Raw genomic sequence first — 12,269 nt, forward strand, 5'->3', positions numbered from 1 at the left:
TGATTGGCTCTGAATGTAAAGGGCGACAGTTTGAGTCTATGACCGGTGTCTGTTTTTCTAAGTCAGCTGCCACTACCCTGCTCTGATGTCTCGTTTTAGCAGACTGCTGGACAGTGACAACTGACTAGCTGGTCTCCCCTGCTGTGTGGCTCTGCTCAGTGATTTTCTGCTGCTGGCTACTGCACCAAAAGTGGCTCCACTCCAATAAACTGGCATTCCTACTTCCCCTTGCAAGAGTGTGAGGCTGTGTCCACATTTAACTCTCCCTCTGGGCTTGATATTATATAATGTAATCCACTCGTGCTTTGTAGTTGAGACCCAAATGCATCAGTGCACCCATATGTGCAGACATGAACACCCACATTCACTCTGTGCGAATATTGACATGTAGCATAGGCCACATTCATCATTCAGAAGAGGAAAAATAAGATCGTCACTGTAGTGGGCAAGGTAGTGACAGATAAGACAAATACAGAAGTAACAGCTTTTAATAAACTAAAGAAGTCACTTCTTTATTTTATTCTATGCATTGCATTGTTGTGTTATTTGCTTTTCACACTTTGAAATACTTGGATAACAACAAGATTTGTAACTTGTTGTTTTCTCACTAGACACATAGATACATTACTGTCAAGTTATCTTGTGTTCACATAGAATATGAATTATGTCTTATCTCTAAGCTCCCACTTTGTCACTGCCCACAAGGAAAGATTGACCTCAGCTCAGCAGGGGGTGGGGATCAGTGACACTGTCTGCAAGGAGTTCCCGTGGTGGAGGTGGGGCTTTTAAAATGCTCACAGCATATGCAAGCAACAACACAACTGTCAAGTTCTGTGAGCAGAGCACTGACAGCTGAAGTTCACATCCGCCACTGAAAGGGAAGAATTAGTGTGTCTGTAGTCATTTTTTAGCAAGTGTGGAAGTTGTCTAAACTGTTTCTTCTGCTCTACTTCTTTGTAGAGCATACGACTATTTTTTTCCAGTACAAGACATTTGTATTCACTAATGAAAATATGTAAATGTAACATTGTTATCTACTGTCTTGACAGGATTTTATGTTGGCTGTGCTGAATTCTGTGCAGAAAGGATTGGAAGCCACTCCATCTGTTTAAATATTTTCTGTATCTGTTCCTACATCATAAAATAAAATGCACACAAACAAGCACATACTGTTGTTTCACATGTGCATGCTGAGCAGTTATATACACAAAGGAAAAAAGCATATGCTCCACCAAACCTATACTGAATTGATATAGAGAGACCTGAACTGCATTCATTCTTGTTATGAAAGGGAATATTCCACGTGACCAGCTTTCATTGTGAATATTTTTGTGCTTTGTGACAGTTTATTCTGTCAGAGCTAAGCTTTGCACCCAATTGACAAGATGAAGCTTATCTTGCACTTGAACAAAAGAGAGATTCGGTCTCTTATTTGAAGGTACTACAAAGCGATTTCCTTTTCACACAGGTTTCAACCTTGTCACCTCAGATACCTGGACTTGATCTTAGATGCCTGTTCACATGGTTGGAAAGTGTGAGGCGTCAGAACAAAGTAGAATGTTAGCTGGTCAAACTCTGGAAGGATTTTAGGGCAAAGGCTTTTAAGTCTATTGAGCCAGCTGAGCACAGTGAGGTCACGCTGCTAGGGAATCGGCACCTACAGCTGCAAATTTTTTGCAAGGAGCATTCACCGTCTCCCACTGAAGTGCTGGATGACGCAGCATGCTGCATATGTTTTGTTGCAATTTTGTTTTTCAGATTAATTCTAAAATTACTCAACCGCTATTGAGTGTCAACATGTCTCCTTGATAATTTCTGTATACATGCCTTTGTAAATTATAAACATATTTTGAGTTAAAGTGTACTCGCTGTGTACTCGAAAAGCTGCTTTGTTTGAACTAATGATCAAAATAGCTTGAAAAGATATTACAGCTTCTGTAGCAGGTCATTTACTTTAAATAGTCTCTTGCTTTTGCAAGGTTGCAAAAGGCTTCAATGGCTGCATGTAAAGTAAGCCTTCTCTGCTGTCGAAAAATGGCTCACAAGAGAAATGTGCGAAAAGCTGCATGAAGAAAGTATCTTTGACTAGCTAAATCTAGTAGAGTCTGTTCCCAAACCCTAAGTACCATTTGCTTGTTAGTTTGGGGCAGGTCAATGACACACAGCGTTATTTTAGAGGCATGACAGCGCAGTCCAGCAGGATCGGTTGGCTGTGGTGTATTATGTCTCCCCGATTCATTTCACTTCACACTGACTATTGCTTCATCAATCAGACTGCAGGCTGCACAGCTTATATCAGTAATGCAGAAATAACAGATTGCTAAGGTCTGGATTTTAATCAGAAAAGAAAGGTAGGTACCAAGCACAGACGCTGCAGTTGGTATCCTGTAACTGAGACCACTGGAAATATATATACTGTGCCATTTTCCAGTTTAAGCTGAGCGAGCACCTTAACTCCCGTGCCAGTTATTTTCCAATCCCTTCCGATCCCCTTCTGTAGACCAGATTTTTCCCTATGTTTGTTTGATTATAAATAATGTCCATATAAGGGTCATTTTTTCCTGGGTGTGATGAATGCATATAGGTAAAGAAATAAACATGCTTATATGAGGGAGGGGAAATAGCTGTACCACAGCATTCACATATATTCAGATAATTATTGTAATACATCACCAAAAAATAATATTTTCACAGTTAAATGTAATTTTAGTGGCTCTATAGTGTAGTGGTTTACAGATTGCCCTGGTTCGATCCTCACTGGTTCATCTGGTATAAAAATCGACAAAACAAAATCAAAGATGTGGAGCTCTGTGCTGCAGTGACCCCTTGTGAATAAGGCAGCGGTTGAAAGTAGATGTCACTAATCATTATTCATTTGGTTATAGCACTGACGCATCTTTTTATTACGTATACTCTTTATTTATACATGCCCATGCTACAGTATTGTTTGGTCTAGGATTTTGGTCCATTGTTAGGTGGTTGCTAAGCAACGTGATAAAGTCATAATTTATCGTGGCTAAAAAAAGGTTGGGATTTAAATGACATGTTATTACAGTGAAATTAAAGTGTTACACTGCTATTCTAAGGTGCTATAGGTTAATAATGCTACAAATAGGTCATGTTAATGCTTTGGTTGGCAGTTGTTAGGCAACATGCTGACGTCATAATATCTGATATTGACAAGAACTTTCAGACCTTTAGATGTACCTATGTGGCTGTTTTGGTTGCTCAACTTGATCGTGTTTACAGGCAAACAAGTTGACATTTCATTTGTTTTAGCAAGATTTCCTACTGGAAAGTTGACTTCTGCCATTAATCACGTTTCATTTAATGCACTCTGATTTTCTCAGCACCTTTAGCGTCACACCATTATCCTTTACTAATGGCTGTTTTATTTTAGATTTCTTTTCTTTCAAATGCACATTCATGCACTGAATAAGAACAGAGAATTCTCTGAGGGAATTTCCGTGTTCACTACAGAATGAGAAAATTCCTAGACAAAAACAGGGAGGTGATCGATGCAGACACCAAACTTGTCCCATTCCCATTATCTGTACCTTTCTGAATCCCACAATGCCAGCTGTCTGCAGACAAGCAAACCATTGTACTCCTCTTTGTGACAAGCAGTCTTTCTAAAAACATGTCTGTAGCACTTTCCATAAGAGCAAACCTCTACTGCAAGCCTCTTCATCATACCAAGACATGCAGTCTTATATCTAGTTGTAAAGCATTATTGCTTTGCTTTTGAGCAAGATTATATACTATGCAACAGAAAATCCTGTAATAGCTTTAGGATTGGATTAAAAATCTTTTTTCTTACTGGAGAGGATTTCTGAAAATCGATGTCATTATTTCCATGTATAAAGTCTGTCCCAAAGCAGCCCATCCTTAACGTTTAAAGTTTATCTTGAAACAAGATAACATCTCCAAGGTTCTGGGTGCGTTGTTATCTCAGACCACCAGCATGTTTTCTTTGATCTGACTCCCTGTGGGTCTCCCCATATGGGGGTGGGGGGAATGACAGTTTTCACTTTTCATTTCTGCCTCAGCAGATGACCTTCTGGTTACTTAAAATAGTGAGCTCTTGTCTGCTTTAAGGACGAGCATCATTGGGGGGATTTTCCTAAAGCTTTGAAAATTATAGTCATGTGCAGTCATGTATGTGGAGAAATGTGTTTCATCCCTTATCTCATCGTGGCCTGTTCTGTTTGCTGATGTGATCACTTAGAGCTGAGATGTTTGAACTGTAAACCGTGCAAAAAATAAAAATAAAAAATTGCATTGTAAGTAGTCAATAGGAGTAAATACAAGTATAAACTAGTGATTTTCAGCATAGTTTTAATGGTTTTTTTTCCCAGTTTGCCAAAATGTCAAAGAACAAAGGCCTTATAAAGCAAGGCTGAGGTGGGCTCAAACTGCCAGACTTTGAAAAAGCAAATGATTTCTGGTTGCTTGATCCTGTTTGCAGAGTGTTGACAACATCTACACAATACACCCTGCAGGGCATTGATCACCTGTGTGAAATGGCTATATAATGCCTGTCAGAGATTATCTTCTCTTTTTCGTTGTAGCAGCTCATCATCACAGCGGCATCCCGAGGCCTCCGGTTCAGCACCACGGGTAACTTGCTACCTGGGGGCTTTTGCAAGCTTCTCTTTTATCTCTACGCAATTACATTTGATCTCATAGATTAAAATATGTCTGGGCGTGTCTGTGTTCTTTAGATTGTAATACAAAAGGAAATATTTCCGCTCAATACAAAAGTGTGTGTATTTTAAGGTTTGCGTCATGAGACTGATGCTTCACAGTCAACAAATCCTTAACAATTGTTGATGATCGGGATTTGTGTAGAACTTCAGTGCAAGTTTTAGTTTGTATTTTGTCACTTGCAATGTTACTTGTGGCATTTTTTTTTTAAATATTTCAAATTCTGAGCATTATAATTAGGGTATGCTGCATGTAGCCTGAATTCCTTCTTTATCAATATTATAATATAGTCTAAAAAATGATGCTGCAGCTGCAGACAGCTGTTGTGGCTCTTTAAATGCGCATTTTTATTTTCTATATTATCATTTATCCAAGCCACAGCATCCTTTATTTCTCTTGGTTTTTCTGTGCATCTGCTGTGCAGACTTGTACACATCGTCTTCTAATTTGCCCCAAGTAGTTGGTGTTTGTGCTAATCTTAAATATACACGCTTTCAGATTATCTTTTCTACATGACTGTGAAACGGTCAGTGGACCGTTCTTTCTGTCTGATTTGTCAATTCTGTGTCACTAACATTTTTACTTAAATTCTCAAATTCTCTCAATTAATCCAAACCTCTTATAATTCTTACATTTGAGACCACCGAGTATCTGTGTGAATTCTGAGGTAGTACAGTGTGTTCCAAGGCAGTTCTTGACAACTTGTTTTTCTGTTGCTTCTGCAAAGGAGTGACAACAGATTATTGGCTAAGAGCGGAGAAAATCAAGACCATGATAACTTAATTAGCTTAGAGACTTTACAAGCTTACAAGCTTACACACACACACACACATATACACACAAATTAACTCTCATGAGCTTATTCTGCTGGACATTTTGAATGATTATAAGTGGTTGCTTGCAGGGTGTTAGGTTATTTTGGCCTTCATGCCAGTGATGGTGGCAGACACACTCAGATCTGGTCTTGTTGCACGAAGAAATAACAACAAGACCTTCTGACATGGTGGTTGATGGAAAGGCCTGCAGGGCAGAGATGTTCAGTTTCTAATGTGATTTAGCCATCAAATGTGATCCTTTTTTAAGGGTTAATTGAGTCATGTGAGGTGCATTTAATTAGAGTTATCCGCATTCAAATGTGAGTTCTGTCATCAGCCGACAAAAGTGTCCAAGCGCTTGCAAACAAAAACACGTGACTGAGCTAATAAATGATCTCCCTTATGTTGACAGCGTGATGGGATGTGGGTTGGAGCATAGCAACAGTACCTCAGGGCAGGTTGGACGGCACAAGGATCCTCTTGTAGTCGCCGTTCCCTCTCTGTGAGCCGCTGGCACATTTGTTTGTCATGCGCTTCTCTGTGACAACAAGTTTCCCATGTCTTCTTCTCTATTCTTTGACTTTGTGTCTTCATTGTGAATTAGCAGAGAGATTTGTTTTACTCTCAGCAAAGCCCCTTTTATGTGTTTGATAAATGTTTTACACATCCACAAATTGGTCCCAGACCCAACCCCCAAACCAATGTTTTAGACAATCGTTACACTATATGGCTATGTCTGTTTGTGTGTGTCTACACGCGTGTGTGTTGTCCTCTTTTCAAAACAGAAACTTTGATTGCTTGCATCTGATGTGCTTAGCCAGAATTTATAGATATCCCTATCAAAAAAAATAACATGGGTTACAATTTCTCCAGGTGGCCGCTGCATTAATATTTGCGGTTTTTGTGAGAACTTACTGTGAATTAATTTAAGTGGTCACATGTTTGAGCCTCTGATGAGCTGTACTTTGGCTGGCTTAAAGGGTTTGCGTGGAGGAGAATAACTGGCAAGATCCATGATAATGATGTAATAAGGATGTTTGGTCTGGCTGAGATAATGGATTTCATCTTGACTCCTGCTCTACACTCTGCCACATTTCAAGTTTTTGCTGTTTTATAGATCCATGTTTCTGCCCTGCTTCTTGCCCTTTCTGCCCTTTCTCATCTTACTATTCACAACAGCGTTGCTCTGATGACATGAAGGATCTTTTTTACTGCAGGTGATGTGTTTTGTCAAGGTGATTTGGTTCTTATATTGGGCCACAGTAGTTGTGGAAATGTATACCGCCATGTGTTTCTGGATGTAATACTGGATCTAAGTTATGGGCAATGCGGTTTTACTGTGACATGTTATTTATAACCGCTGGCTAAGAGTGGGTGTTATAATGCATAGTCTCTATGATGGAGCAGCTGGACTGTGGGGGAGAAGGAGGGCGAAGGATACAGGATGGGAAGCATAGCCGAGAGACGGTGGAGAGAGCAAACATTAAAGCTGGTTGTTTATTTGGAGCCTCTATTATTTACCTGGACAAATAAAGTTATGTGTATTCAGTGCTGTTGTATAGCTCTCCTCCTTGGGCAGCCTCTAGAATCAAGTGTGTCTTTATTCTGTTTTGTGTTTCTTTGAAAACTGCATATCAAAAAAAAAAAAAATCTAAAAGAATAAAAGTACTCATCTATGGACAGGTATTTAACAGTTATGCTTCAGACTTTGACTTTTGACAGTTTCAGCAGCATAACTGACAACATAAAAACTACAAAACAGTCTCAGCGTGGATAGAAATGATTTTTAAATCATTATTTTTAAACTGAGCTGTAAACCTTTTTTTCTTCTTCACAACTGTGACTGCATTTGTGCTATGTATTAATTTTACACATCACAAATTTGTACATCTATAGTTCTGTGCAAGAGTCTTAACCCACCTCTTTTTTCTTTATCATTATGATATTATAGGAAAATGGGGAATATGTGCAGTTATTTACACCTATTTTCCTGCATTGCATCTGGATCATTGCCATGCTGAAAAAGGAAGGCACTGTCAATCAAATGTTCTCCGGATAATAATGCATGATTGATCACATCCTGACTGTAATTTTTTGTGGTCATATTTCCATCAGTTTTTAAAAGATCCCCAATGCCACTGACTGAAACGCAGTGCCAACCATGACAGAGCCTCCACCGTGGTTTACAGTTGGCTCTAGGAACTCACTGTTTTACAATCTCTCCACCATTCTCTGTACATACTGACAATAATTTGATCCAAAAATTTCAAATCTCCGTTAGACCTGTTGCCAGTGATTTCCAATACAGTTTCTGTGTAATTTGGCATAACTCAGCCTTTTCTCCCTGTTTCCCTTCCTTAAGAATGACTTGTGGATGTCCATCCTTCTTTTTATCTGCTGCAGATAGTGGTTTTTTTTTAGGCATGCCAGGCCTTTTTTTAGCCTCCACTTGTCCATTTTCCTCAAATTTTTAAGGACCCATTGCATACCATGCCAAGATATGCCAGGTTTGTAGCTAATAACCCTTTGGATACCACCTTGTATGTCCAAAAATACTATTTTGTACCTGTCAAACTGTGTTGTCTTTGACGTTTTTTCGTAGATTCAACAAAAAAATGTGAATAAACTATGTTAAAAGCCTAAAGATCCAATTTAAAAAAAATTAAAGTTGGTTCTTTGCCCAGTTGTCTGTTATGTGCGGACACAACACTGATTCATCCCTTGAATCAGGTGCTTTTTGTATGCTTGATTCACAGGCTTAACAAACAACAACAAGAAAAAAAATTCCTCTGAAAATGGTCAAGTTACAAGGGCAAGAATGAAAAATGAAAATGAGTGGATAAAGCAGCCAGTGTCTTAAGGAAAACTTTGAAAGACCTTCAGAAATGCTGGAGAACTATTGCTCAGCACCACTTTAAATAATTACAAGAAAGTAATAATTACTTTTGCTCCTTGAAAGTAAAATATGAAGAAGTGAGGGATGACTCAAGAAGTTTTAAAGGAGAGTACCATGTTACTGCCATACTAAATACTTTCTAGAACTCTTTCTAGTATAACACTACATTTAAAGCGTGAAGGATAGAATATAAACTAACAGTTTACATGAGAATAAGGAAAAAATCGATAAATTTAATCTCTTGACTGTCAACAGCAGCTGGTTCAGACTCATGAACTCATTGAACTCAGTCGAAATAATAAATATGATCTGGTTTAAGTATTAAAACACTGGTAAACGGCCCAGCAGTCAACACAAACAGATATTCAGTTCACATCATGCTTTGTTTGTTGAATTATCGCTAATTCTTTCGGAAAGTTCACCCAGACCTTAGCGACCAGTTTTACCGCTAAGACTAAGATCTGAATACCAGCATTGATCTCATAACTCACTTTATGAAATTAGCATGTGTAAAATGAAAAATAAGTAAATAAACATCATGTGAGTATTGTTGATAATCGCATTAGAAAGGTTATCACGAGGCAGGTGGTCGGTTGAACCAGTCGGTGATAGTGCTTCACACATGTCTGTAAAGTCTGTACTGTGAACTACAAAACCTTTTAATTTAGCATAAAATTTAAAAAAATGAAAGCAGATGCAGTGAAACAATAAATAAAGAAATAAATAAGACATGCAGAAGGAATGCTGGGTAAACATGCAGAAAGTGTGAGCAAATACTGTTGACAGATTCCTTTGTTCCTTAATCCTTCAAAGAGTATTTTATTCTGAGCATTCACGACCTTTACAAACAGTGTTTACACTTCTAAAGCCATATTTAAAGGCAGCTTGGATATTTTTCTTTAGTGATGAGACAAACCAGCCCATCCTCATGTTCTAACAGCTATTTATTATAATTTAAATGATATATATAAACTATGTAGAATATTTCGGTAATGCAAAAAGTGCTGGATTTGAATCTATAACTTGACTTCAAATAGGTTGTTTTCATCATTTTACACTGTGTTAAGTGACTATGAGCTGCTTCTGCTTATGAGAAGAAATGCCTCTATCAATCAGAAAAGCCTCTGCGTATTTTCTCAAATAGCGGTTAGCAGTTTTCATGCCAGATTAACACTCGTGTCCCTTAAAAGACATTCAAAGTACTCGCAGTGTTGCATGACATGTTGTTGCCGTGTTTCCTTTCTGTTTTGTATTCTCAAGGTAAGACTGCTCTGAATGGTGGGTGGCACTTCAGTTTCCTTACAGGAAGTGCTGACGTTAATGAATGGCAATTTTTCCTCAGAGGAAAGAGTGGGTGACACGAGTTCGTTGAATTAACATGCCAGTTTATTTCGAGACCCCAAAACTTCTGAGCAGAGCTTTAAACCCACCCGTTTGTAACACTCTGTAAAACCCTGGTGTGACTGTGACGGGCTGAGAGAGGACATCAAACACACAGATGATGTTTCAGGGCCAGTGCAAGCGGGAGTTGTAGTGTTGTTTATGTTCCCTGAAAGCTGGAATATAGTGCACCTTGGCTCACAAGCGAAATTAATCGGACCGTGTCAGCAGAGAAGGATGTCTGTTATTTGGATTGTTTGGTCTCTTTTCACACATACGCAGAGAGTACACGCAGAGCTTTTCTCTATTTTGAAGCTCAGAGCTTTCTGGGCGCTGCATATCCCTGGGAGAACAAACTCTGTGAGGGTTTAGCTGTATTTCTTTTTTGTTGATTTGTCCTATAATCGAGACTTATTTAAGAGCTCGTTGAGTGGTAGGGATACTTTGAAGCTTCCCCCTGCTTAGAAATCAGTTAGCAGTTCACTTTAGCAGTGTGTGTGACTGGCATTAATATCTGTGATATATATTGGTTGGACAGAGCCTGCTAAATTGCTTTTAAGGCAACAAATGTTCAGTGGCTATTTCAATTCACCTGTAATCAGAAGAAGGGGGAATAAAGCGGTCCTCCTCATTATGTTGTTTTTGCCCTTTCTGGGGCATTATCGAGAACCTTGTGCAGCTGGTTTAAGAAAGGGATTTGATTTATTTGTTTTTAGCCGTTGTGCAATGCTAGCTGGAACCTCTTCACTTGGATTTGTATCCAGGCGTTCCGAGCTCATAAATTTGCAATGAATCTGCACAGCGGGTGAAGTTGTTCATTGTGTGTTTGCCAGTAATGTGTGAATATAGTTAGGGGGTTTTTACTTAACTTGCTGTCCAGTTGCATTTTGTTTGGTATCTTAGAGAGCAGAAGCAAACCGTGGATGTCGGAAATAATTAATTTATTTAACTTCCAATTAATCAGTGAAACGAGAGTCTGGTGTTGGTGTGGCGTTGGATTGAATTAGTCGACCTGCTTTTTTTTTTTTTTTTCCGTTTTTGCGTGTGCGTCAGAGAGCGAATATGAGAGAAGCACAGGAAAAAATTTACTGGCAGTACAGTTTGCAGTAAATTTATATTGGACAACAAAAAGCTTGAGTGACTGTGAGAATGGCTTTGAAGATGGAGCAAAGGTTATCCTTCTTTTCCAAAAGAATGACAGTACAAATAAAAGAGACTGGCAACTGATAATCTTTGATGGATGAGCGAAGGCAAAAGTCAAGTGCATTTGTGCGTGTACTTCTTTATTCTCATAAACAAAGACTACAGATAAGCAGCAGGAACACTTTTGCAGTTCAAATAAAAACCGCAAATTAAGTTTTAGAACAGCCAACAGGCACAAGGAACTAAAACATTTTATTTTGCAAATGCTGTGTTTGTCAGAACTTTTTTCCAATTTATCTGGATTATATTTTGCCCTTCCTTGTTTTCTGAAACGATACAAAAATGTGTGAGTCATCCAACTGAGATATTATCCTTTTGTATCAATTCCAAAGGCTTTTCCTCTCAATTAGTACTACTGTTTCCAGAAAACCAAGCCAAAAGTGCTTCATAGTTTCTGTTATGGGAAGAGAAACACATTAGAGGACATTAAGTATAAGGATCATTTTGAGCTACGATAATCATCTGCAGTAACTGCTTCGGTAAACCTCTCTGGTGGTATAAAACAGCACTTTAGTCTCTCTTGCTGCACAGTGATTTTTGTCTGTTATGGCTGTGGGTAATTTATGACGTCAAGCCGCTGCTGGTATTAACATGTGATTCTTTAATAACAAATCAAGGAAGGATTTCTAAGTGACATTTGTCTCCGCTCTAACTTTCAGCTGGCCTTACAGTCTTGCAGTTTTTCAGTAAGTTTAGTTTAATTTGAGTCACAACACAGTCAGTGTGCACAGTATGTGAAAAGATGCACATTACAAGCAGAGCTGCAGAGGTGATGAGTCAAGTGACAAGTTTCCTATATGCAGTGACGAGTTGAAATATTCTAGACAAAGCCTTGAGATGAAACGGTTTGATTGAAGCTTCTGCTTTGAGAGAGACAGCGTTTTGCTTACGCGCCTCAAGTGGAAGCAACTTTTTAAGGCATTAACGGGAGTGAGCTTGGAGAAAGAAAGGCAGGAGTGCAGAGGAGCTAAGAAGAAGGCAGGGAAGACTTATCCAGACTGTAAAATAAAGATGTCACATTTTTGTCTAGAGCCAACATGTGGCATCCTGATGTTTTGCTTCTTCAGGGTACAACCAACAGTGGGAGTTGTCTCAGTCATCATGAAAAGCCAAATTTGATGTGTTTTTATATATTAATGGATGAAATGCATGGCCTTTAGGTTGTAGTTTAGATAAAGCAACCGACATTTTTCAGCTATTTAAATGAAACCTGAGGGAACATTTATAGAGCGTCCCATTGGTTCAGGTTTGAAGCATGACTACTCAAA

The 12,269-nt window shown here is 38.7% G+C and overlaps 1 protein-coding gene across 2 annotated transcripts in view; it reads left to right on the forward strand.

Annotated features, from left to right (window-relative positions):
• The window catches only part of stat5a (signal transducer and activator of transcription 5a), a 50,725-nt gene that overhangs the window by 17,529 nt on the left and 20,927 nt on the right, over positions 1-12,269 (forward strand). The window lies entirely within an intron of this gene.

Source organism: Oreochromis niloticus, linkage group LG4 (genome assembly GCF_001858045.2).
Source record: "Oreochromis niloticus isolate F11D_XX linkage group LG4, O_niloticus_UMD_NMBU, whole genome shotgun sequence".
NCBI lineage: Eukaryota > Metazoa > Chordata > Actinopteri > Cichliformes > Cichlidae > Oreochromis > Oreochromis niloticus.